This window comes from Scyliorhinus canicula, chromosome 3, assembly GCF_902713615.1.
Source record: "Scyliorhinus canicula chromosome 3, sScyCan1.1, whole genome shotgun sequence".
NCBI classification, from domain to species: Eukaryota; Metazoa; Chordata; class Chondrichthyes; order Carcharhiniformes; family Scyliorhinidae; genus Scyliorhinus; species Scyliorhinus canicula.
In genome coordinates, this window is record NC_052148.1 from 242,929,712 (window position 1) to 242,951,594 (window position 21,883).

General features: G+C 45.3%; 1 protein-coding gene and 1 non-coding gene across 7 annotated transcripts in view; both read left to right on the forward strand.

Moving 5' to 3' along the window:
* The window catches only part of LOC119963413 (ETS-related transcription factor Elf-2-like), a 185,868-nt gene that overhangs the window by 71,693 nt on the left and 92,292 nt on the right, over positions 1-21,883 (forward strand). The gene's annotated exons all lie outside the window — the stretch shown is intronic.
* LOC119964001 lies at positions 4,825-4,932 on the forward strand. The gene has a single exon (XR_005460243.1). It is a non-coding gene; the product is annotated as a U6 spliceosomal RNA (small nuclear RNA).

A 21,883-nucleotide genomic window follows, 5' to 3' on the forward strand; every position in this document is an offset into this window, starting at 1 on the left:
CATGGCCCTGTTCTTTTGTGTAAACGGGAGTGGGAGATCAAAAGCCAAGATAGTGACGATGAGTTCAAGCCTGAACACGTCTGGAAAGAACCATCTTTGAAGAGCTGGGTGGAGCTCTCAGAATCCTGTATGAGCAGGAGGGAGCAGAAGGATTTGGAGACCGATTGAGGGAGGTCATGAAAAGCTGCCATAGAGACAGCCTTTTGGACAGGGCCTGAAAGAGCCACACTACCAGCAGGCATATGTTCCGTGATCTAAGTATCTTTTTTGCCTGCCTGAGTAAGTGGAGTTGAAAGCTGTAAGCTCATTTTATGTGCTGTTTAATGGGTAATCACGTGTTAGGGTTAAAATATACATGTAAGCTGTTCTTGTTGGGGTTGAAGTTTAAAAGTTTAAATATTATTTTTCTTTTGTCAAAATAATTGTAAAAATAAGCAATCCCCTTTCTCATGCATTCACTCCTGGAGCGAATCTATCTTTCCGTACAGTCTTAAAAATACAAACAACATTGCAGCTCTGCTCCAGTATCTTAGCGACTGTTGTGATCTGGTCTGGTGTCTGTACATATGGCTGGTGTATTGTATAAAAGTCCCTGTTTTTCTTCAGTCTTTGCTCCTCCCTCTGTCTCCAAACCTGATTCTGCACTTGTACTCACCAGACTGGCAACGCGCACATCTTGTTGACACTTACTTGAATGCAGCAACGTACAGCGTAACGAGAACTTTCCCCTCCACATCCCTCCCCTGGCTTCCTGCCCTCACAAGCATTACTCCACCACACATCCGCTGACCGATGAAGTTGAACCATACATGCCGCACACGTCACTTACCACCACTCCATGTGAACTGTTCAACCCACCACATGGGGCACCCTTCCTGAGCAACTCCCGCCGGCAAACATCCGGGAAGTAATGGAAACACAGGAAGTCACTGACAAATTCCTTGGTTTTACAATCAAATTCCTGAGATAATCATGGAATTATCATGCAAAGTGAATTTAAAAAAAAAAAAGACCGTGCTTCTGTTTTTTTTGAGAACATGGCAGTATGATAATGAAAGTCTTAGCTTGTACGTTTAAAAAGTTAATATCCTCTGGCTGGGATTTAATGGCTCCACCGGGGCAGGAAGTTTGACAGCTCAATCGAAAGTCCATTGATTTTCGGTAGGAACAGATAATCCTGGTGACAGGTGTGACCGGTTAATCCCACCCTCAGATTCCAGGCAGAAATTCTGCTCTTCCTTCCTTTGACAGTTTGAGGACTATGAAAACGTTTACTCTGCTCCAGCTAATTGCCTTTGCTTGATTTCCATGAACCTCTCTTCCACTCTCTTTTCCCCCCCCCCCCCCAATTTTGACAGTGTTGTGTAGTATGGTCCTTCACACTTCAGTGAGGTTTCTCAGTAATAAAATAAGTTGAGCTGGTTGCGAGAAGCTCACTGGTGGTATCTCTGTATAAAAGTAATAAGGGGAAGAGGATGAAATATGAGTATAAGCTGGTTAGTAATATAAAAGATAGCAAGAGCTCCTTTCAATATATAAAAGGTAAGAGAGAGGCACAAATCGACATTGGACCACTGGAAAATGAGGCTGGAGAAGTAGTAATAGGAAACAAAGAGATGGCAGAGGAACTGAATAGTTACTTTGAATCAGTCTTCACGGTGGAAGATACCAGAACTTGAGGAGATTTGGAAAATGGCTAATGTAACACCTGTGTTTAAGAAGGGAGGGAGGCGGAAGACAGCAGATTATAGGCCAAGTAGCCTGACTTTGGTCATTGGTAAGACTTCAGACTCCATTATTAAAGAAGAGATCACGGAGTACTTCGAAGTGCATGATAAAATAAGACTAAGTCAGCATGGCTTTGTCAAGAGAAGGTCATGTCTGACAAATCTGTTAGAATTCTTTGCGGATGTAACAAGGAAGTTAGGAGAATCAGTGGATGTGATCTATCCAGAAGGCCTTTGACAAGGTGCCTTATAAGGAGGCTGTTAAATAAGTTAAGAGCCCATGGTGTTAAGGGTACGATCCTGGCATGGTTAGAGGATTGACTGACTGGCAGAAGATAGAGAGTGGGGTAAAGGGGGTCTTTTTCAGGATGGTAGCCAGTTACTAGTGGTGTGCCTCAGGGGTTGGTGTTGGGACCACAACTTTTCACAATATACATTAAGGAACTGAGGGCACAGTTGCTAAGTTTGCAGATAATACAAAGATATGCAGAGGGACAGGTAGTATTGAGGAAGCAGGGGGGCTGCAGAAGGATTTGGACAGGCTCGGAGAGTGGGCAAATAAGTGGCAGATGGAATTCAATGTGGAAGTGTGAGGTTATGCACTTTGGTGTGAAGAATGGAGGCATGGACTATTTTCTAAACAGGAAATCAGAAGCAGAAAGGGACTTGAGAGTTCTTGTTCAAGATTCTCTTCAGGTTAACGTGCGGGTTCAGTCGGCAGTTCAGGCGGCAAATGCAATGTCAGCATTTGTTTCGAGAGGGCTAGAATACAAGACCAGGGATGTGCTTCTGAGGTTTTTTGAGGCTCTGGTCAGACCCCATTTGGAGTAGTGAGAGCAGTTTTGGGCCCTGTATCTAAGGAATGATGTGCTGGCCTTGCAAAGGGTCCAGAGGAGGTTCACAAGAATGATCCCTGGAATGAAGAGCTTGTCCTTTGAGGAACGGTTGAGGACTCTGGGTCTGGACTCGTTGGGAGTTTGGAAGGATAATGGAGGATCTTATTGAAACTTACAGGATACTGAGAGGTCTAGATAGCGTGGACGTAGAGAGGATGTTTCCACTTGTAGGATAAACTAGAATCAGGGAATACAATCTCAGACTAAAGGGACGACCCGTTAAAACAGAGATGAGGAGGAATTTCTTCAGCCAGAGGGTGGTGAATCTGTGGAACTCTTTGCTGTAGCAGGCTGTAGAGGCCAAATCACTGAGTGTCTTGGAGGTAGATAGGCTCTTGATTAATAAGGGGTTATGGGGAATAGGCAGGAGAATGGGGATAAGAAACTTATCAGGCATGATTGAATGGCGGAGCAGACTCGATGGGCCGAATGGCCTAATTCTTCTATGTCTTATGGTCTTGTGTATTCAACATGAGGTCCTAATGATGTTGCAGAATTGATTGTCAGGAAGGCTATAAGACATAGGAGTGGAAGTAAGCCATTCAGCCCATCGAGTCTGCTCCACCATTTAATCAGATTATGACTGATAATCCTCAACTCCACTTTCCCGTCTTATTCCCAGAATCCTTGATTCCCTTACTGATTAACAAGAATGCACAAGTTTCCTAACATTACGATACCATCCTGAAATCCGTTCTTGCTTGCGTTTGGAATGTTGATAATGTAATGAGTGCATTTCCTTGCAGTGTTGTTCCAAATCAATGAAGAGTGAAGCAAACAATCAGAATTTGTTTGCTAATGGGCTGTCTGTGATTTGCTGGTGAAGTCAATGTTTTAATATACATGTTCATTATGTAATGGTTATGTTGGGTTTGGGGGGGGGAGCGGTGCAACCAATCCAGTTGTTGAATTCCTGTGAAGAAAACATTTTGATGCAGTCTGCCACCTTTACGAGGCAGTACTCAGAAGCTGGTGTAAAGGAGAATTTTCTTTTTGCCGTTGCTGTGCGGGCGAGGCTGACAGCTAAATTGCAAGCGGCAAGGTTGCGAACAGAAAATGGTTAACCGTTTCTTGGTGGAGGCTGTTCAGAGGGAGAATTATTACCGTGGAGAAACCCCAAGCTCTTCCAGTGGATGTCATGCGATTGTCTACTTGGGCCTCGGTAGGCAGACGAGGCCTCCAATTAACATTTGAAAGCTGGCATTGCTGCTAATGTTGCACGCCTTCAGTGATCTGCTAAACTGTCAACCTAGATTACATGCTCAAACATCAAAGAGTGATTTGAATCTTCACTGCTGTCTGGAGAGGTGAGTATGTTACGACTGAACTAGGCTGATGCATGAGATTCTCAGGAGCTCGAAACTGATTATTTCTTTGCTTCATCCAGAAAAGCGAAGGCCAATTATAGTGTTTCTTGCATCCAGCTGGGATCCGTTCATTCAACACACTGGAACCCTGGACCCTTCTTGCTCTGCATGATAGCGTAATGCATTAACCCACTGAGCGAACGGGAATTCACTGAATGTAAGGACACTGCCCTTTTCCATCGTAGCTTTAACGCATGATTTCAGGCAATTAATGTTTATCGTTTTCTTCCCCTGTGACTCAATTAGGAAGTGCACTGCAGGGCATTATGCAGAGCATGATGATTCTAGGTTAGTGCTGAGATAGCTGTTCTCAGCTAGGTTGGCTTTGGAGGCAGTATAATTAACTTCAGCATCCCTGGGCAATGCAAAAGCAAACATTGCCAGCAGTTCGTGCTCCTGATTGTTGTCCAATGAGCCCCGACTATTGTTCATGTCCCACTTTTAAAATTGACTGGTTATTACACCAGGCGTTTTTGCACCTTTACACCATTGGGTGGGAAGGGAGAGGCAAGTACAAATTGAATTCCTGTCTCCCCAGCCGATTTTAATGGCGAGACCTGATTTGTATTTCTTATTTCTGATTTCCATCTATAGTCGGGAGAGGAGAGCGAGAGGATCAGAAAGGCTGTGGGTGGGCAGGGGATAGACATGAGACCAAGGTCAGAGGAAATCTGAGGGAAGATCGCACAGGCTGGGGTTGAGGAATTTTGGGGGCCAGGGTTGTGGGAGGCCCCAATGAGAGATTGCTTCCGTTAGCCATTTGGTACCCCAAGGCCTGGAAGTACTCGATTGGGCAGTGTGAAATTTAAAATGGCGGTTAACAATGAGGAACACGTGCTCGCTTCGGCAGCACATCTGCTAAAAATTGAAACGATACAGAGAAGATGAGCATGGCCCCTGCGCAAGCATGACACGCAAATTCGTGAAGCGTTCCTTTTTTTTGGGCAGCACGGTGGCGCAGTGGATTAGCCCTGCAGCCTCACGGCGCCGAGGTCCCAGGTTCGCTCCCGGCTCTGGGTCACTGTCCATGTGGAGTTTGCACATTGACCCCGTGTTTGCGTGGGTGTCGCCCCACAACCCAAAAATGTACAGGCTAGGTGGATTGGCCACACTAAATTGCCCCTTAATTGGAAAAAAAATGAATTTGGTACACTAAATTTATTTTTAAAAAGGAACACGGCCTGGTTGTAATATTTAAATTGTCAGCTCACCACCTGGAAATGGATTGGTTTTCCACCCCATCCCATCTCCTTAGACTAAAATGAATTTAAAATGTGTGCGTAAGCCTGATGTCAATCTCTCTTGCACATATTTGCAGAAACAGTGCATCTTATCAAATCCTGCAATTGTGACAAGAAATCCTGAGATTAAACTCTGCTAGGATATATTAATCCCTGAAAATGTTATATTCGCCTAAGATCCAAGAGAGCAAGAGAAAGCAACGCTCCTTTTCTGAAGATCACTTCTTCAGTTATAAATCTTTTTGGTTTTCAGACAGCATTGGTTTTGGAAATATCTGCTCAAGCACCGAGTCATTTGTCATCATCAGTCATGTGGTTATTAAAAAGTACCCCTTATTTTGAGTCTGTGAATTGCAACTTTTCAAAATCCTCGTTTTAGTTAATCACGTCGGCTTCACAAGCCCACATTCTCAATGTGTTTGGCAACTTTTGAGGTGTGTATTATAAGGATCAGGAAACCAGTTAGTCATGTTCCTTTCAAAGATATGGTTTGCTGTTTGCAAATGCTTTGACTGTCTGCCAATTTCAGCACGTATCAAAGTACTTGCATGCTGCATTTTCATACTTTTGAAAGTCCGCAACTTGGGATTTTGGGTAGGAATTAATATTTTTGCAAGGACCCGTTTGGCATTTATAACAGTGCCGGGATTCAAGAGCACTGCAACCTGTTTCTCAAACTGCATTTGGCTTCCACTTATTGATATGGCTTTTAAAGCAGGCCAGCAGCACGGTTCAATTCCCGTACCAGCCTCCCCGAACAGGCGCCGGAATGTGGCGACTCGGGGCTTTTCACAGTAACTTCATTTGAAGCCTACTTGTGACAATAAGCGATGTTCATTTCATTTCATTTTAGTGAACTAAAGGTCTGTATTCCCATTGGGAGAGAGGAGGAAGAAGACCTTCCCACTGCCACCTGGTCAGAGGGATAGAAATAGAGAGATGAATTAACAAATGGTGACCTGAAGATCCAGACAGGTTAGCTGCGATGAACAGTCTGCACCACTCCTGCGTACGATATCTACCATCAACCTGTCCAATATATCCAGTTATCAAACCAACACTCGAAAGAGGGCAGTGTTAAGAGCTTTGGTTTGATCTTTAGTTATTTGACCTCCAGTGTCATGGTAGGGTAAATACAATTGCCCGGATCTTCCCTGAGCTATGTTTCCCTCAGTTAAATGCAATCCAGTGATTTATTTAGGGAAATGTATGTATGTAGACATTAGCTGATGCACAGGAATTCTCCAGAGCAGTTAACGTCTCACTGGTTCATTATTTGCTAATCACACGCAGGGTAGTGTTGTTCTGCCAGACTCGACAGATCTGCCAGAAGCTCTTCTGGGCAACGTTTAACTTGGAAACAAACAGCGATCTCCCTGTAATTGGTGACATATGTTTTTCTGTTTACATGTTTTTTTTTCTCTGTGTCGTACAAATGGTGATAATAAATATCAGGGTGCCATTTACTCTTGCACCTGTACCAGGGTTGGCTTTTGTGGGCCACTGTTGTTCAAATTTAATTGCATTTTGTGTCAAACCTCCAAAGCTAAAAGGTTAGGCATTTGGCATGTGATTAAAGGCAGGCCAGTACCCATATCACTTGTGTCATTTAGATGACCAGAATCTCCCTGCTCCTATACCTCGGGGGCACCGTTGTCCTTTCCAGCAGAGCAAGGTGGATGGAAGAAAAAAAAACTAGCCGAGAGAAGTCCTCTCGGATCCAGTTATTTTAAATATACCTGTTAGTTCAAACTAAGGAACGCATAATGGCATCCATGGAGATGACCACCGCAAAGGTTGTTCTGTTCCTGTGACTGAACGTCGAGCTTGAAGGGGTCAGAAGACAAAGGCCGAGATTATCCAGACCCACTGTGGCAGGACCCGCCACGAGGGGGAATGCGGTGGTTCGGCCAAAGGTCCACTTGATTTTTGGTGGGACCAGAAGATCACACCCAAAGTGTTTTTAACATTATGGAAAACCATTTGTTTTGTCGAAGTAGAATCTTAAAGAAACTTTTAAAAAGATGCAGATGTTCCTGGATGTATGGTACAAGCATTTCCTTCATCAACTAGTTAATGTGGTTATTCCCAAATTTCATGAAAAACCTGATCTGCTTAGGAGCTGAGTTCATACTAGATACTAGAGCTGTCCTAGCTGTTGCTCGGTTTCAAATGTAATACATCACAAGAGTCGGCGGGGCATGGGTTTGTGCCTAATGTCTACACATTTAAAAATTCAATCGTCAGTGTGGCAGATAAGAATCAGGAATATCCTGCACAGAAAGGGGCAGAAAACCAGAAGCCATAACACTGTTGCACATGCCTCTTACTAGCTGGTCACTGATTGGCATTGGGAGGGGCCTGGAAAGAGCAGCACGGTAGCACAGTGGTTAGTACTGTTGCTTCACAGCACCAGGGCCCCAGGTTCGATTCCTGCTTGGGTCTCTGTCTGTGCAGAGTCTGCACGTTCTTCCCATGTCTGCATAGGTTTCCTCCGGGTGCTTCAGTTTCCTCCTACAAGTCTCGAAAGACGTGCTGTTAGGTAATTTGGACATTCTGAATACTCCTTCAGGCGCCGGAGTGTGGCGACTAGGGGATTTTCACAGTAACTTCATTGCAGTGTTAATGTAAAGCTACTTGTGACAAAGTAAAGATTATTATGATCTGGTAGCCTGTTGATTGGAGAGTCATAAACGACACACTATGGCAGCAGTGTCATCTGCAAGATGCACTGCAGCAACTAATGACGCTCCTTCGTCAGCACCTTCCAAACCCATGATTCCTACCACCCAGATGGACGAGGACAGCAGATGCATGGGAACACTCCCGCCTGCAAGTTCCTCTCCAAGCCTCACATCATCCTGACTTGGGCCTGTGTCACTATTCCGATAAAACAATAAATTTGATCGATTTAGGTTTTAATAGTCAAAACTACACTGCAGTTGCATGGTGTTTATATTATGGGACTACAGTATACTCCAGAGGCTTGAATGAACAATTCAGAAAACATGGAGTTTAAACCCCACCATCGTAGTTTGAGAATTTGAAATTTTGTGGTAGAGCTGGTAAATCTGATGAGGATTCCGTCGGGTTCACTCCGTCTTTAATGGACAGAAATATGTTGTCCTTCCACAGTCTGACCCGTGTGTGACTCCAATCCCACGTCATTGAATTTGGCAACTAACTATAGCCAAGGCAACGAGAAGTGGTCAGTGATTGGCGGCCTTGCCAGCAACGGCCACATGCTGAGGATGAACAATGAAGAACATTATAGTGCTGCCACAGGTTATTATCGAAAGCATCATTGGTATAATAATAATAATCTTTTTATTGTCACAATAGACTTACATTAACACTGCAATGAAGTTACTGTGAAAAGCCCCTAGTTGCCACATTCCGGCGCCTGTTCGGGTACACTGAGGGAGAATTCAGAATTCTCAGCTGGTACGGGAATTGAACCCGCGCTGCTGGCCTTGTTCTGCATCACAAACCAGTTGTCTCGCCGAGCTAAATCAGCCCCTAGGTCGGACTAGTTGTTTTTGCTGAAGTACCTCCACAGTATCACGAAGGTTTATCATTCAGATCCCAAATTCTTAAAATGGTGAAGGCAGCAGATGGGGTTTGCATTGCTCAAGAGGACGAGTTGAACAGGGAATTATCTTTTATTTTGCAAATGAGGTGAATATCCTGGGTTAGAATTTAAAAAAAAATCCTGCCTGGGATTAACTATGAATGTTTTAGAACATAGAACATAGAACGATACAGCGCAGTACAGGCCCTTCGGCCCTCGATGTTGCACCGACATGGAAACAAAAACTAAAGGCCATCTAACCTACACTATGCCCTTATCATCCATATGCTTATCCAATAAATTTTTAAATGCCCTCAATGTTGGCGAGTTCACTACTGTTGCAGGTAGGGCATTCCACGGCCTCACCACTCTTTGCGTAAAAAACCCACCTCTGACCTCTGTCCTATATCTATTACCCCTCAATTTAAGGCTATGTCCCCTCGTGCTAGCCACCTCCATCCGCGGGAGAAGGCTCTCGCTGTCCACCCTATCTAACCCTCTGATCATTTTGTATGCCTCTATTAAGTCACCTCTTAACCTTCTTCTCTCTAACGAAAACAACCTCAAGTCCATCAGCCTTTCCTCATAAGATTTTCCCTCCATACCAGGCAACATCCTGGTAAATCTCCTCTGCACCCGTTCCAAAGCTTCCACGTCCTTCCTATAATGAGGCGACCAGAACTGTACGCAATACTCCAAATGCGGCCGTACCAGAGTTTGGTACAGCTGCATCATGACCTCATGGCTCCGGAACTCAATCCCTCTACCAATAAAGGCCAACACACCATAGGCCTTCTTCACAACCCTATCAACCTGGGTGGCAACTTTCAGGGATCTATGTACATGGACACCGAGATCCCTCTGCTCATCCACACTACCAAGAATTTTACCATTAGCCAAATATTCCGCATTCCTGTTATTCTTTCCAAAGTGAATCACCTCACACTTCTCCACATTAAACTCCATTTGCCACCTCTCAGCCCAGCTCTGCAGCTTATCTATGTCCCTCTGTAACCTGCAACATCCTTCCGCACTGTCTACAACTCCACCGACTTTAGTGTCGTCTGCAAATTTACTCACCCATCCTTCTGCGCCCTCCTCTAGGTCATTTATAAAAATGACAAACAGCAACGGCCCCAGAACAGATCCTTGTGGTACGCCACTCGTAACTGAACTCCATTCTGAACATTTCCCATCAACTACCACTCTCTGTCTTCTTTCAACTAGCCAATTTCTGATCCACATCTCTAAATCACCCTCAATCCCCAGCCTCCGTATTTTCTGCAATAGCCGACCGTGGGGAACCTTATCAAACGCTTTACTGAAATCCATATACACCACATCAACTGCTCTACCCTCGTCTACCTGTTCAGTCACCTTCTCAAAGAACTCGATAAGGTTTGTGAGGCATGACCTACCCTTCACAAAACCATGCTGACTATCCCTAATCATATTATTCCTATCTAGATGATTATAAATCGTATCTTTTATAATCCTCTCCAAGACTTTACCCACCACAGACGTTAGGCTCACCGGCCTATAGTTACCTGGGTTATCTCTACTCCCCTTCTTGAACAAAGGGACCACATTTGCTATTCTCCAGTCCTCTGGCACTATTCCTGTAGCCAATGATGACCTAAAAATCAAAGCCAAAGGCTCAGCAATCTCTTCCCTGGCTTCCCAGAGAATCCTAGGATAAATCCCATCTGGCCCCGGGGACTTATCTATTTTCACCTTGTCCAGAATTGCCAACACTTCTTCCCTACGCACCTCAATGCCATCTATTCTAATAGCCTGGGTCTCAGCATTCTCCTCCACAATATTATCTTTTTCTTGAGTGAATACTGACGAAAAGTATTCATTTAGTATCTCGCTTATCTCCTCAGCCTCCACACACAACTTCCCACCACTGTCCTTGACTGGCCCTACTCTTACCCTAGTCATTCTTTTATTCCTGACATACCTATAGAAAGCTTTTGGGTTTTCCTTGATCCTACCTGCCAAAGACTTCTCATGTCCCCTCCTTGCTCGTCTCAGCTCTCTCTTTAGATCCTTCCTCGCTTCCTTGTAACTATCAAGCGCCCCAACTGAAACTTCACGCCTCATCTTCACATAGGCCTCCTTCTTCCTCTTAACAAGAGATTCCACTTCTTTGGTAAACCACGGTTCCCTCGCTCGACCCCTTCCTCCCTGCCTGACTGGTACGTACTTATCAAGAACATGCAATAGCTGTTCCTTGAACAAGCTCCACATATCCAGTGTGCCCAACCCTTGCAGCCTACTTCTCCAACCAACACATCCTAAGTCATGTCTAATGGCATCATAATTGCCCTTCCCCCAGCTATAACTCTTGCTCTGCGGGGTATACTTATCCCTTTCCATCACTAACGTAAAGGTCACCGAATTGTGGTCACTGTCTCCAAAGTGTTCACCTACCTCCAGATCTAACACCTGGCCTGGTTCATTACCCAAAACCAAATCCAAAGTGGCCTCACCTCTTGTTGGCCTGTCAACATATTGTGTCAGAAAACCCTCCTGCACACATTGTACAAAGAACGACCCATCCAATGTACTCGAACTATATCTTTTCCAGTCAATATTAGGAAAGTTAAAGTCTCCCATAACAACTACCCTGTTACTTTCGCTCTTTTCCAGAATCATCTTCGCCATCCTTTCCTCTACATCTCTAGAACTATTAGGTGGCCTATAGAAAACTCCCAACAGGGTGACCTCTCCTTTCCTGTTTCTAACCTCAGCCCATACTACCTCGGAAGAACAGTCCCCATCTTGCATCCTTTCTACCACCGTAATACTGTCCTTGACTAGCAGCGCCACACCTCCCCCTCTTTTGCCCCCTTCTCTGACCTTACTAAAGCACCTAAACCCCGGAACCTGCAACAACCATTCCTGTCCCTGCTCTATCCATGTCTCTGAAATGGCCACAACATCGAAGTCCCAGGTACCAACCCATGCTGCCAGTTCCCCTACCTTATTTCGTATACTCCTGGCATTGAAATAGACACACTTCAAACCACCTACCTGAACACTGCCGCCCTCCTGCGAAGTCAAAACTGTGCTCCTGACCTCTCTACTCTCAATCTCTCGCACCCCAAAACTACAATCCAGGTTCCCATGCCCCTGCTGAATTAGTTTTCTTAAAAAAAGATACATATTTGTTCTCGCCAGTGTGAGGGTTGCTCCTTTAAAATTCACCACTTCAGGCATCTGATGTCGACATCAATCTCACCATGTATGGTAACTTGCAGAATTAATCCCTCAGTGCATCCTCTGCTGTACAAATATTTCCCACATCAGCCTTCCTGCAGCCTCTTTTAAAAAAAAAAGTTATTCCTTTTTCAGAGTTACAAAGTCTAAGCGTAGAATAGTCATTAACCCATGTCCTTGCTTACTAAAAAATTTCAAATTCAAATTGAATCCAATTAATGGTTCCCACAAGAAAGGCATACCAGATCCAAGCCGACTAGAATTCATTGCACCTGATCTCACGCTAGATCTTAGCTAAGTTTGGTTGCCAATTAAGTGCCTAATTGAGGGTAGTTTTATGTTGTGTTTTATGTTGTGTGCTGTTACCTGCTAAGAACTGCATTGCTCAAAAAGAAATTGCATTGCAACTACCCAAAAATTCAGCTCACCCCGGGTTGAATTCAAACCTAGGTCTTGGAGGTGAAAGCCAAGTGTGTTATTAATCCACTGTACCATCTGGTCCTATGTAAAGTCTTATTAAATAAATATCATATTAAAAAAAAAATAATTGAAACTTCAATTTGTTTTGCCACCGCAGTGGAAGGTGCCCATTAAATCTCCCTGTGGTGTGGTAGGTCAATTCTCTCGGTGCTTTTTCGTGATTCTGGTACAGTGCTTGAAACGGATGTTGGAAATACTTAACTCAGCAGTGCTGAATGGCTTGCGCTTCGTCTAATTTGAAATTAGAATTTTGCTTTTTAAGGAAGCACTGAACACTCTGCTGATTCTGGGTCAGGTCCAATGACGAGATATGAATCAAACGTTCAGTTCCAGCTTCAAAACCGCAGTAATCCGGGGCTGGTTTAGCACAATGGGCTTGTAATGCAGAACAATGCCAGCAGCGCAGGTTCAATTCCCGTACCGGCCTCCCCGAACAGGCACTGGAATGTAGCGACTAGGGGATTTTCACAGTAACTTCATGGAAGCCTACTTGTGACAGTAAGTGATTATTGTATTAAAACATTATTATTAATCCATCTGAAGCTGCAGCTCCAATGGTTACGGCTCACAAGCCCAACTGCAATTTACTTATTTATCACGAGCACTCAACTCACTGTCGATTGTTCTCATGACTTGGGCTAATGCTGAGCCTGTCGTATAGTTGTAGCGTCATTACTGCACAGAAAGAGGCCATTGAGTCCATGCTGGCAAAAATACTTCTGCCCGGTTCAGAAACCAGGGACTTTTTATTGGCGTTTGATGAATGTGTTGTGACCTCGCTACAAAGTAGAGACGCTATGTGTTTTGTGCAGTCTATATTTAAAGAAAGTGGGGGGGGGGGAATTGAGATTTTAAAAGACCGTTAAAAATATTCCATTGTCAGAATTCAGGGGAAATGTGCAAAGCACATGGGAGGAAAAACGCTTAACGTGGAAAAAATGTCAGAGGAACAAAGTTTTGAGAATGACTCAATTCCCACTGTGCTTAGTTAGTTGTTGAGAAGCAATGACGATCAAAGGATGCTAGAGGCCTCAACCTAATTTGTTTTGAATTAAAATGCATTGTTGTGCTTTTACTTCTAAATGTGCTCATTGTGTTGTGTTTCTGAAAACCCCAAGCTATCCAGCCGATACGCTACAGTGAAAGGAAGAGTGTGGTGTTCGCCCAATTCTCGCACACTCTGAATTTTAAATGGCTTCAAGTTGTTCCATTTATGTTTTTTGTCCTCTTCTAAATTCTCCTCCCCAGTGTAATTATATGAATGAACGAAGATCCACAGAGAACTTCTGTGTTGTGCAGGGGAACTTTGAGGCACAGTTACCTTCATGAGAGATGAATTTGACCTCATTCTCCTCTTTTCCCCTCCTACATTGGTTTTCCCTTTCTCATTCCTCCCTCCTAGGGTGACAATCTCTACTATGCATAGGTGATATCTGACCTATGGTACTTTGAGCATTTACCAATGGAGGCGTTCCGACTCTGCCCGATCCTGTCCTCCTCTAACTTGGATAGTGATCAGAAGTGGCAACTCCAGACTGAGATTTTTGAGGCAACTTGGAGAATCTTGAATGTAGCATTTGAACAAAGAAGCAAACGTAAAAGCTTTCTACTTTGTTTCATAAAAGAACACTTAATAGATTTACATTTCGAGCCTAACATTTTGTATTACTAAATTAAAGTTGCGTTGCCCCTCTCGAAGGTAATGACTAGCAGTTGTGAATATGATGTACAGCTTAATAAGGCAAGAGGGCGGCTGTCATGACAGTTTCAATCAGATTCAAGAGTATTTTAATTGTGACAGGCTTTCATGGACACAGTTAGCATCTCAGGCCACTGTTACGATCTGTCTGCTTGGTCGGAATCGTTTTGCGGATTTGATTTTCTGAGATCTTTTGTTACTCTCTATAATGTGTGCTTAGGTACTTCCTGTGAATCTGGGCCCGACATGATTAGTCTTGCACTGAGAATGTAATTATGTATACCATCAAGTCTTGGCTCACCACCTGAACAGGCGAGCATATGCATTAAATGGTAGGAGTGGGCCATTTGGCCCATCAAGCCTGCTCCACTATTCCATGTGAGCATGGCTGATTAGATTGTTGTTTCAGAACCACTTTCTGCTGAGTCCTGATGCACCATATGGAGAATCCCATGGTACTTTTGAAGCTGCAGCCCATATTTCAGAATTATCCAAAGGCTTCGGGAGTCTGATTTACACCAGCCTCTGGATTGGGGGAATGTCTTTGTTCGCAGTATATTGGATGGGGAAGCACTAAATGCCTACCAGTTTGAGTCTGGACAAGTGAGGTATCTTTATGCGGGTGAACTGCTCGTGCTCTTAGCTGACCCCGTGACAATAAAAGCAAGAACGAATACTTTTCTTTTCCAATCTACCTATAAAATGTTCATCAGGGGCGGTACGGTGGTCGAGTGGTTAGCACTGCTGCCACACGCCGCTGAGGACCCGGGTTCGATCCTGGTCCCAGGTCACTGTCCGTGTGGAGTTTTCCATTCACCCCGGGTCTGGGTGGTTCTCACCTCCACAACCCAAAGATGTGCAGGGTAGGTGGATTGGACACACTAAATTGCCCCTTAATTGGAACCAAAAATTGGATACTCTAAATTTATTTTCAAAAATGTTCATCATTGGCATTGTGAACTTTTACTGATGATACCTAATGTATTTTTTTTTACTAAGGCTGGCTAAGCTTTGGTCTTGGGATGAAGGAAAATTTGTCCTGTGCTACCACAAGGCCAACTATAGCTTAGGTCAGACACTCGCGCGCACACAGAAGAAATTTCTTCACCCAGTGAGTGGTGAGCCTGGTACCACAGAGAGCAGTTGAGGCCAAAACATTGTATGTATTCAAGGAATTAGATAGAGCTCTTGGGGTTAAAGAGATCAAAGGATATGGGAGGAAAGCGGGTACAGGTTGCTGAGTTGGATGATCAGCCATGATCATTGTGGTGAATGTGTAACCACTATAATTCACACTGTACATTACTGTGTCCCTGTGGGCTCCATGTGTGAGCTGTTGTGCTGCTCTGCCCACAGGGGGAGATGAGGAGCATGTACAGGGCTCCGCCCTTGGCTCTGCCCCCTTCAGGAAGTACAAGTGCTGTGGTCCTGTGAGTCCGCACTCAGTTCAGCACAGTCACAGGCAGGCTCAGCTGTAAGCCGATTAAAGCCACAGTTTACCCAACTCATGTCTCCGAGTGAATTGATGGTCGGATCAATCATCATAAATGGTGAAGCAGGCATGAAAGGCCTACTCTTCGTATTTTCTATTTCAAAGGATAAAACTGGAGTGAACATTAGCCCCGAAGAGGATGAAACAGAATTCATAATAGCAAACGAGAAATTAGTGAATGCATTGAACAGGTATTTTGCTTCATTATAGAAGACACAAAAAACAGACTCACGTTTTTCTTCCATATTGTATTCCATCTGCCCACTCTCTTCTGTAGCCTCCCCACTTCTGCAACACTACCTGTCCCTCGACATATAATTGTTTCTCTCTCCACAGATGATGGAGTTAATTTGTTTGGGTCTGTCTGACCCTTCTTCAGAGTCATCTGGACTCGGAACTTTAACTCTGCTCCCCCCCCCCCCCCCCACACACACATACACACGCTGTCAGACCTGTCTTTCCAGCATTTTCTGTTTTTATTCCTGCTATTATATTCTATTCCCCCTGAAATAAAGCCAAAATTCCTTTTGCCTCCCTAATCACTTGCTGTACTTTGTGTACCTCGACAGAGTTTTGCCATTTCTCTCCATTCAAATAATATGCTCTTTTTCTATTCTTCCTGCCAAAGTGAACCCTTTCCGATTTGCCGCACATTATACTCCATCTGCCAAATTTATGCCAACTAAATTAACCTATCTAACTCCCTTTGTAAACTCTTTGCCTCCTTTCAATAACCTATTTCCTACCTTTTGTGTCATTGGTAAATGGATGGCACGGTAGCACAGTGGTTAGCATTGGTGCTTCAGTGCCAGTGTCCCAGGTTCGATTCCCGGCTTGGGTCGCTGTCTGCACGCTCCCCCTGTGTCTGCGTGGGTTTCCTCCGGTTTCCTCCCACAAGTGCCGAAAGATGCTGTTAGGTAATTTGGACATTCTTGATTCTCCCTCTGTGTATCCGAACAGGCGCCGGAATGTGGCGACTCGGGGCTTTTCACAGTAACTTCATTGCAGTGTTAATGTGAGCCTACGTGTGACAATAAAGATTATTATTATTGTTATTTTGTGCTGAAATCATGACTCATTTTACCATGACATTTTTATAAGCAAGCATATAAAGCATTTTGGAACCTGGAAGCCAAAAACTGTTTTGTGCAACTTTGAGTTTATTCTTAACATTTAACTTTGTTTATCTCTTCACCTGTCCTATCACCTCCCACTTCCCAGCAAAATATAGAACCAAACATGTTAGGGTTTAAAAATCATACAATTTATAACTGAGCTGGTCATACTTCAAGCAGTGTCTTGCCGGGTGGTTCTCTTGAATGTGCTTCACATCAACAGACCGCAAGGTGTTTTGCATGATTTGTAGTGAAGGATGTAGTACAGTGTCTAATCTTCGATCCTGATCGTTTGGAGAATGTCTGACAAAGTGATGGATATGTTTGTTTATCTTTTAATTGATGCTTGCAAAACATATTCAGAGAAAGGTCAAATCTCAGCATTTACATAGCAGTACGCTCGTAATGACAGTCTTACTGCCAGGGACATCCACAGGAAACTTCGCATAAATAATAATAGAAGTCTTATTAATTGTTTTTATAAATATTTTTTATTGAGTTTTCATATTTAATATATGACAAGTTACACATTATTAGAGAGAAAAAAAGAAAACACAAAAATTTTACATGTATATTTACAGGTAAGCATCTTTATAACAACAATTGTGGCCGCCCCCTTTAGCCGGCATACATGTTTTACATTCCCCAATATGGCCGAGGCACATGCTTATTGGCATTTATTTATAGTTTGGTTTTGGGCCTTAGCTTGCCATCAAACCCCCCCCCGGCTACCTTTCCCCGATTCCCGTTCATTTTCCCCTGATTCTTGGCCACCCGACTATTCTTCCTCTTGTTCGTTGGCCACAAACAGGTCCCGGAACAGTTGCATGAATGGCTCCCACGGGCGGCACAGTGGTTAGCATTGCTGCCTACGGTGCTGAGGACCCGGGTTCGAATCCCGGCCCTGGGTCACTGTCCGTGAGGAGTTTGCACATTCTCCCCGTGTCTGCGTGGGTTTCACCCCCACAACCCAAAGATGTGCAGGATAGGTGGATTGGCTACGCTAAATTGCCCCTTAATTGGAAAAAATAATTGGGTACGCTAAATTTTTTTTAAAAAATGAATGGCTCCCACGTTCTGTGGAAGCCGCCGTCCGACTCTCGGATGGCGAATTTGATTTTCTCCATTTGGAGAGATTCCGAGAGGTCGGACAGCCAGTCTGCAGCTCTGGGCGGTGCTGCTGACCGCCAGCCAAACAGGATTCTACGGCGGGCGATCAGGGAGGCAAAGGCAAGGGCGTCCGCCCTCCTCCCCAGGAATAGATCTGGCTGGTCTGAAACCCCGAAGACCGCCACTATCGGGCATGGCTCCACCCTCACCCCCACCACTTTGGACATAGCCTCGAAGAAGGCTGTCCAGTAATCCACAAGTCTGGGGCAAGACCAGAATATGTGGGCGTGGTTGGCCGGGCCTCTTTGGCACCGTTCACATCTGTCCTCCACCTCCGGGAAGAACCTACTCATACGGTTTCTCGTTAAGTGGGCTCTATGTACCACTTTTAGTTGCGTCAGGCTGAGCCTTGCGCACGTGGAGGTGGAGTTGACCCTATGCAGTGCTTCGCTCCAGAGTCCCCACCCTATCTCCATCCCCAGGTCGTCCTCCCATTTCCTTCTTGTTGCGTCCAGTACGGTGTCGTCCCTTTCTACCAGTCGGTCATACATGTCGCTACAGTTCCCTTTCTCTAGGATACTTGCGTCCAGTAGGTCTTCCAGTAGTGTCTGTCATGGCGGTTGTGGGTACGTCCTCGTCTCCTTTCGTAGGGAGTTTTTGAGCTGCAGGTACCGTAGCTCGTTCCCCCCAGCTAGCTGAAATTTCTCTGTCAGTTCGTCCAGTGTTGCGATCCTGTCGTCCGTGTATAGGTCCCTGATTGTCAGTGTCCCCCCGTCCTGCCTCCACCTTTTGAAGGTGGCGTCAGTCAGTGCTGGTGTGAACCTATGGTTGTTGCAGATGGGAGCCTTGTCCGACATTTTGGTCAGGCCAAATTGCTGCCGCAGTTGGTTCCAGGATTGGAGGGTGGCTGTCACCACTGGGCTGCTGGAGTGATTTTTGGGTGGGGATGGGAGTGCTGCCGTGGTGAGGGCCCGGAGGGAGGTCCCCATGCAGGAGGCCACCTCCGCATGCACCCACTCGGCTTCTGGCTCCTGGATCCATCCCCTTACTCGCTCGGCTGTTGCCGCCCAGTGGTAGAATTGTAGATTCGGGAGGGCTAGCCCCCCCCTGGATTTTGTTTTTTGTAGGACCTTCTTTGGGATCCTAGCATTTTTACCCCCCCCCCCCCCATACGAACGCCATGATAAGTTTGTCCAGCGCTTTGAAAAAGGCCTTGGGGATGTAGATCAGAATGGATCTAAACAGGAAGAGGAACCTGGGCAGTACGTTCATTTTGATCATCTGGACTCTCCCCGCGAGGGAGAGCGGGAGTGTGTTCCATCTTTGCAGGTCCTTTTTAACTTCCTCCGTCAGGCTGGTGAGGTTCCATTTGTGGATCCCTTTCCAGTCATGGGCTACTTGGATCCCCAGGTAGCGGAATTTGTGTCGGACTTGTTTGAACGGCAGCCCCTTTAGTGCTGCCCCCCCCCTTTCGGGTGTACTGGGAAGATCTCACTTTTGCTCATGTTGAGTTTGTAGCCCGAGAAGGCTCCAAACTCTTTCAGGAGCGCGATGATTCCGTCCATGCTGCTTTGTGGGTCCGAGATACAGAGGAGCAGATCATCCGCATAGAGTGAGACTCTGTGTTCTCTACCTCCCCTTCGGATCAGAAGTCTTATTAATAAACATTACATTAAGTGCAGAGAGTGCCTTTTTAAAAAAATCGTTATGAGCTAGTGTTATGATTTAAACTGAATCACCAAGTTGGGACCAAGGATTTCCCACCAGGATTGCTTTGTACTTTTCCGATGTTGAGTTCTACCTTTCTCGCAACTATATTTTTCTCGCAACTATTTTTTTAATGAATAGCACTGAAATAATTATGAGACTGCAGAATATATGATCTTCGCAAAGCAATCAGAGATGCCAAGAGAGAATATCAAACTAAGCTAGAGTCACAGACAGACTCTCGGCGGTTGTGGCAAGGACTAAACAACATAACGGGCTACAAAGCGAAGCCGAGCAGTATCTCTGGCAGCAGCGCACTTCTCCACGATGAACTCAATGCATTCTATGCTCGGTTCGAGCAGGTGACCAACAGTCCGCTGTCGAATGCCCCAGCAGCCCATAATTCACCCATACCCACCATCACAGCTTCCAAAGTCAGATCGGCCTTCCTGAAAGTGAAACCTCGGAAGGCGACAGGCCCGGACGGGAACCCGGGCCGTGCACTCAGAGCCTGCGTGGACCAGCTGGCAGAGGTATTCACAGACATCTTTAACCTGTCCCTACTCCACTCCGAGGTCGCCACCTGCTTCAAGAAGACCACCATCATACCGGTACCAAAGAAGAACCAGGCAGTGTGCCTCAATGACTGCTGTCCAGTGGCCCCTGACTTCAGTCGTAATGAAGTGCTTCGAGAGGTTGATCATGAAGCACATCACCTCCATACTCCCAGAACGCCTTGATCCACTGCAATTCGCATACCGTCGCAACCGGTCCACATCAGACGCCATTTCCCTGGCCCTACACTCATCCCTAGAGTATCTCAAAAACAAGGACTCCTACATCAGACTCCTATTTATTGACTACAGCTCCGCCTTCAACACCCTAATCCCAGCCAAGCTCATGTCAAAGCTCTAAAACCTAGGACTTGGCTCTCCACTCTGCAACTGGATCCTCGATTTTCTGACCAACAGACCGCAATCAGTAAGAATGAACAACACCGCCTCCACAATAGTCCTCAATACCGGGGCCACGCAAGGCTGCGTACTTAGCCCCCTACTCTACTCCCTGTACACACACGACTGCGTGGCAAAACTTGGTTCCAACTCCATCAAGTTTGCTGACGATACGACCATAGTGGGCCGGATCTCGAATAACGACGAGTCAGAATACAGGAGGGCGATACAGAACCTGGAGTGGTGTAACGACAACAATCTCGCCCTCAATGCCAGCAAAACTAAAGAGCTGGTCATTGACTTCAGGAAGCAAAGTACTGTACACACCCCTGTCAGCATCAACGGGGCCAAGGTGGCGATGGTTAGCAGTTTCAAATTCATAGGGGTGCACATCTTCAAAAATCTGTCCTGGTCCACCCATGTCGACGCTACCACCAAGAAAGCACAACAGTGCCTATACTTCCTCAGGAAACTAAGGAAATTCGGCATGTCCACATTAACCCTTATCAACTTTTACAGATGCACCATAGAATGCATCCTATTGGGCTGCATCACAGCCTGGTATGGCAACTGCTCGGCACAGGACCACAAGAAACTTCAGAGAGTCGTGAACACCACCCAGTCCATCACACGAACCCGCCTCCCATCTATTGACTCCATTTACACCTCCCGCTGCCTGGGGAAAGCGGGCAGCATAATCAAAGATCCCTCCCACCCGGCTTACTCACTCTTCCAACTTCGTCCATCGGGCAGGAGATACAGAAGTCTGAGAACACGCATGAACAGACTCAAAAACAGCTTCTTCCCCACTGTCACCAGATTCCTAAATGACCCTCTTATTGATTGACCTCCTTAACACTACACCCTGTATACTTCATCCGGTGCCAGTGCTTATGTAGTTACACTCTATATTTTGTGTTGCCCTATTATGTATTTTCTTTTATTCCCTTTTCTTCCCATGTACTGAATGATCTGTTGAGCTGCTCGCAGAAAAATACTTTTCACTGTACCTCGGTACATGTGATAATAAACAAATCCAATCCAATCAAGGCAGCTGCAAAAATGTGCGTTGGGTTGACAGCACTTTCTCTTCAGTGTGTTAGCTGTAAAACTGGGTTACTGGGTATGGTGCTTTATAAATCTTGGGGCTCTTTGTCCTTGGTAAGGAAACTTGTAAGTCTCTTGTAGTATTGAAGCCAACTATTTTCTAATGCTCTGACATCATTGTGCAGAGTGATTATCAGGGTGTGTGGTGTGCAACGGGTGGGGAAGAGGAGGATCTGGGGAGGATAGATACTAA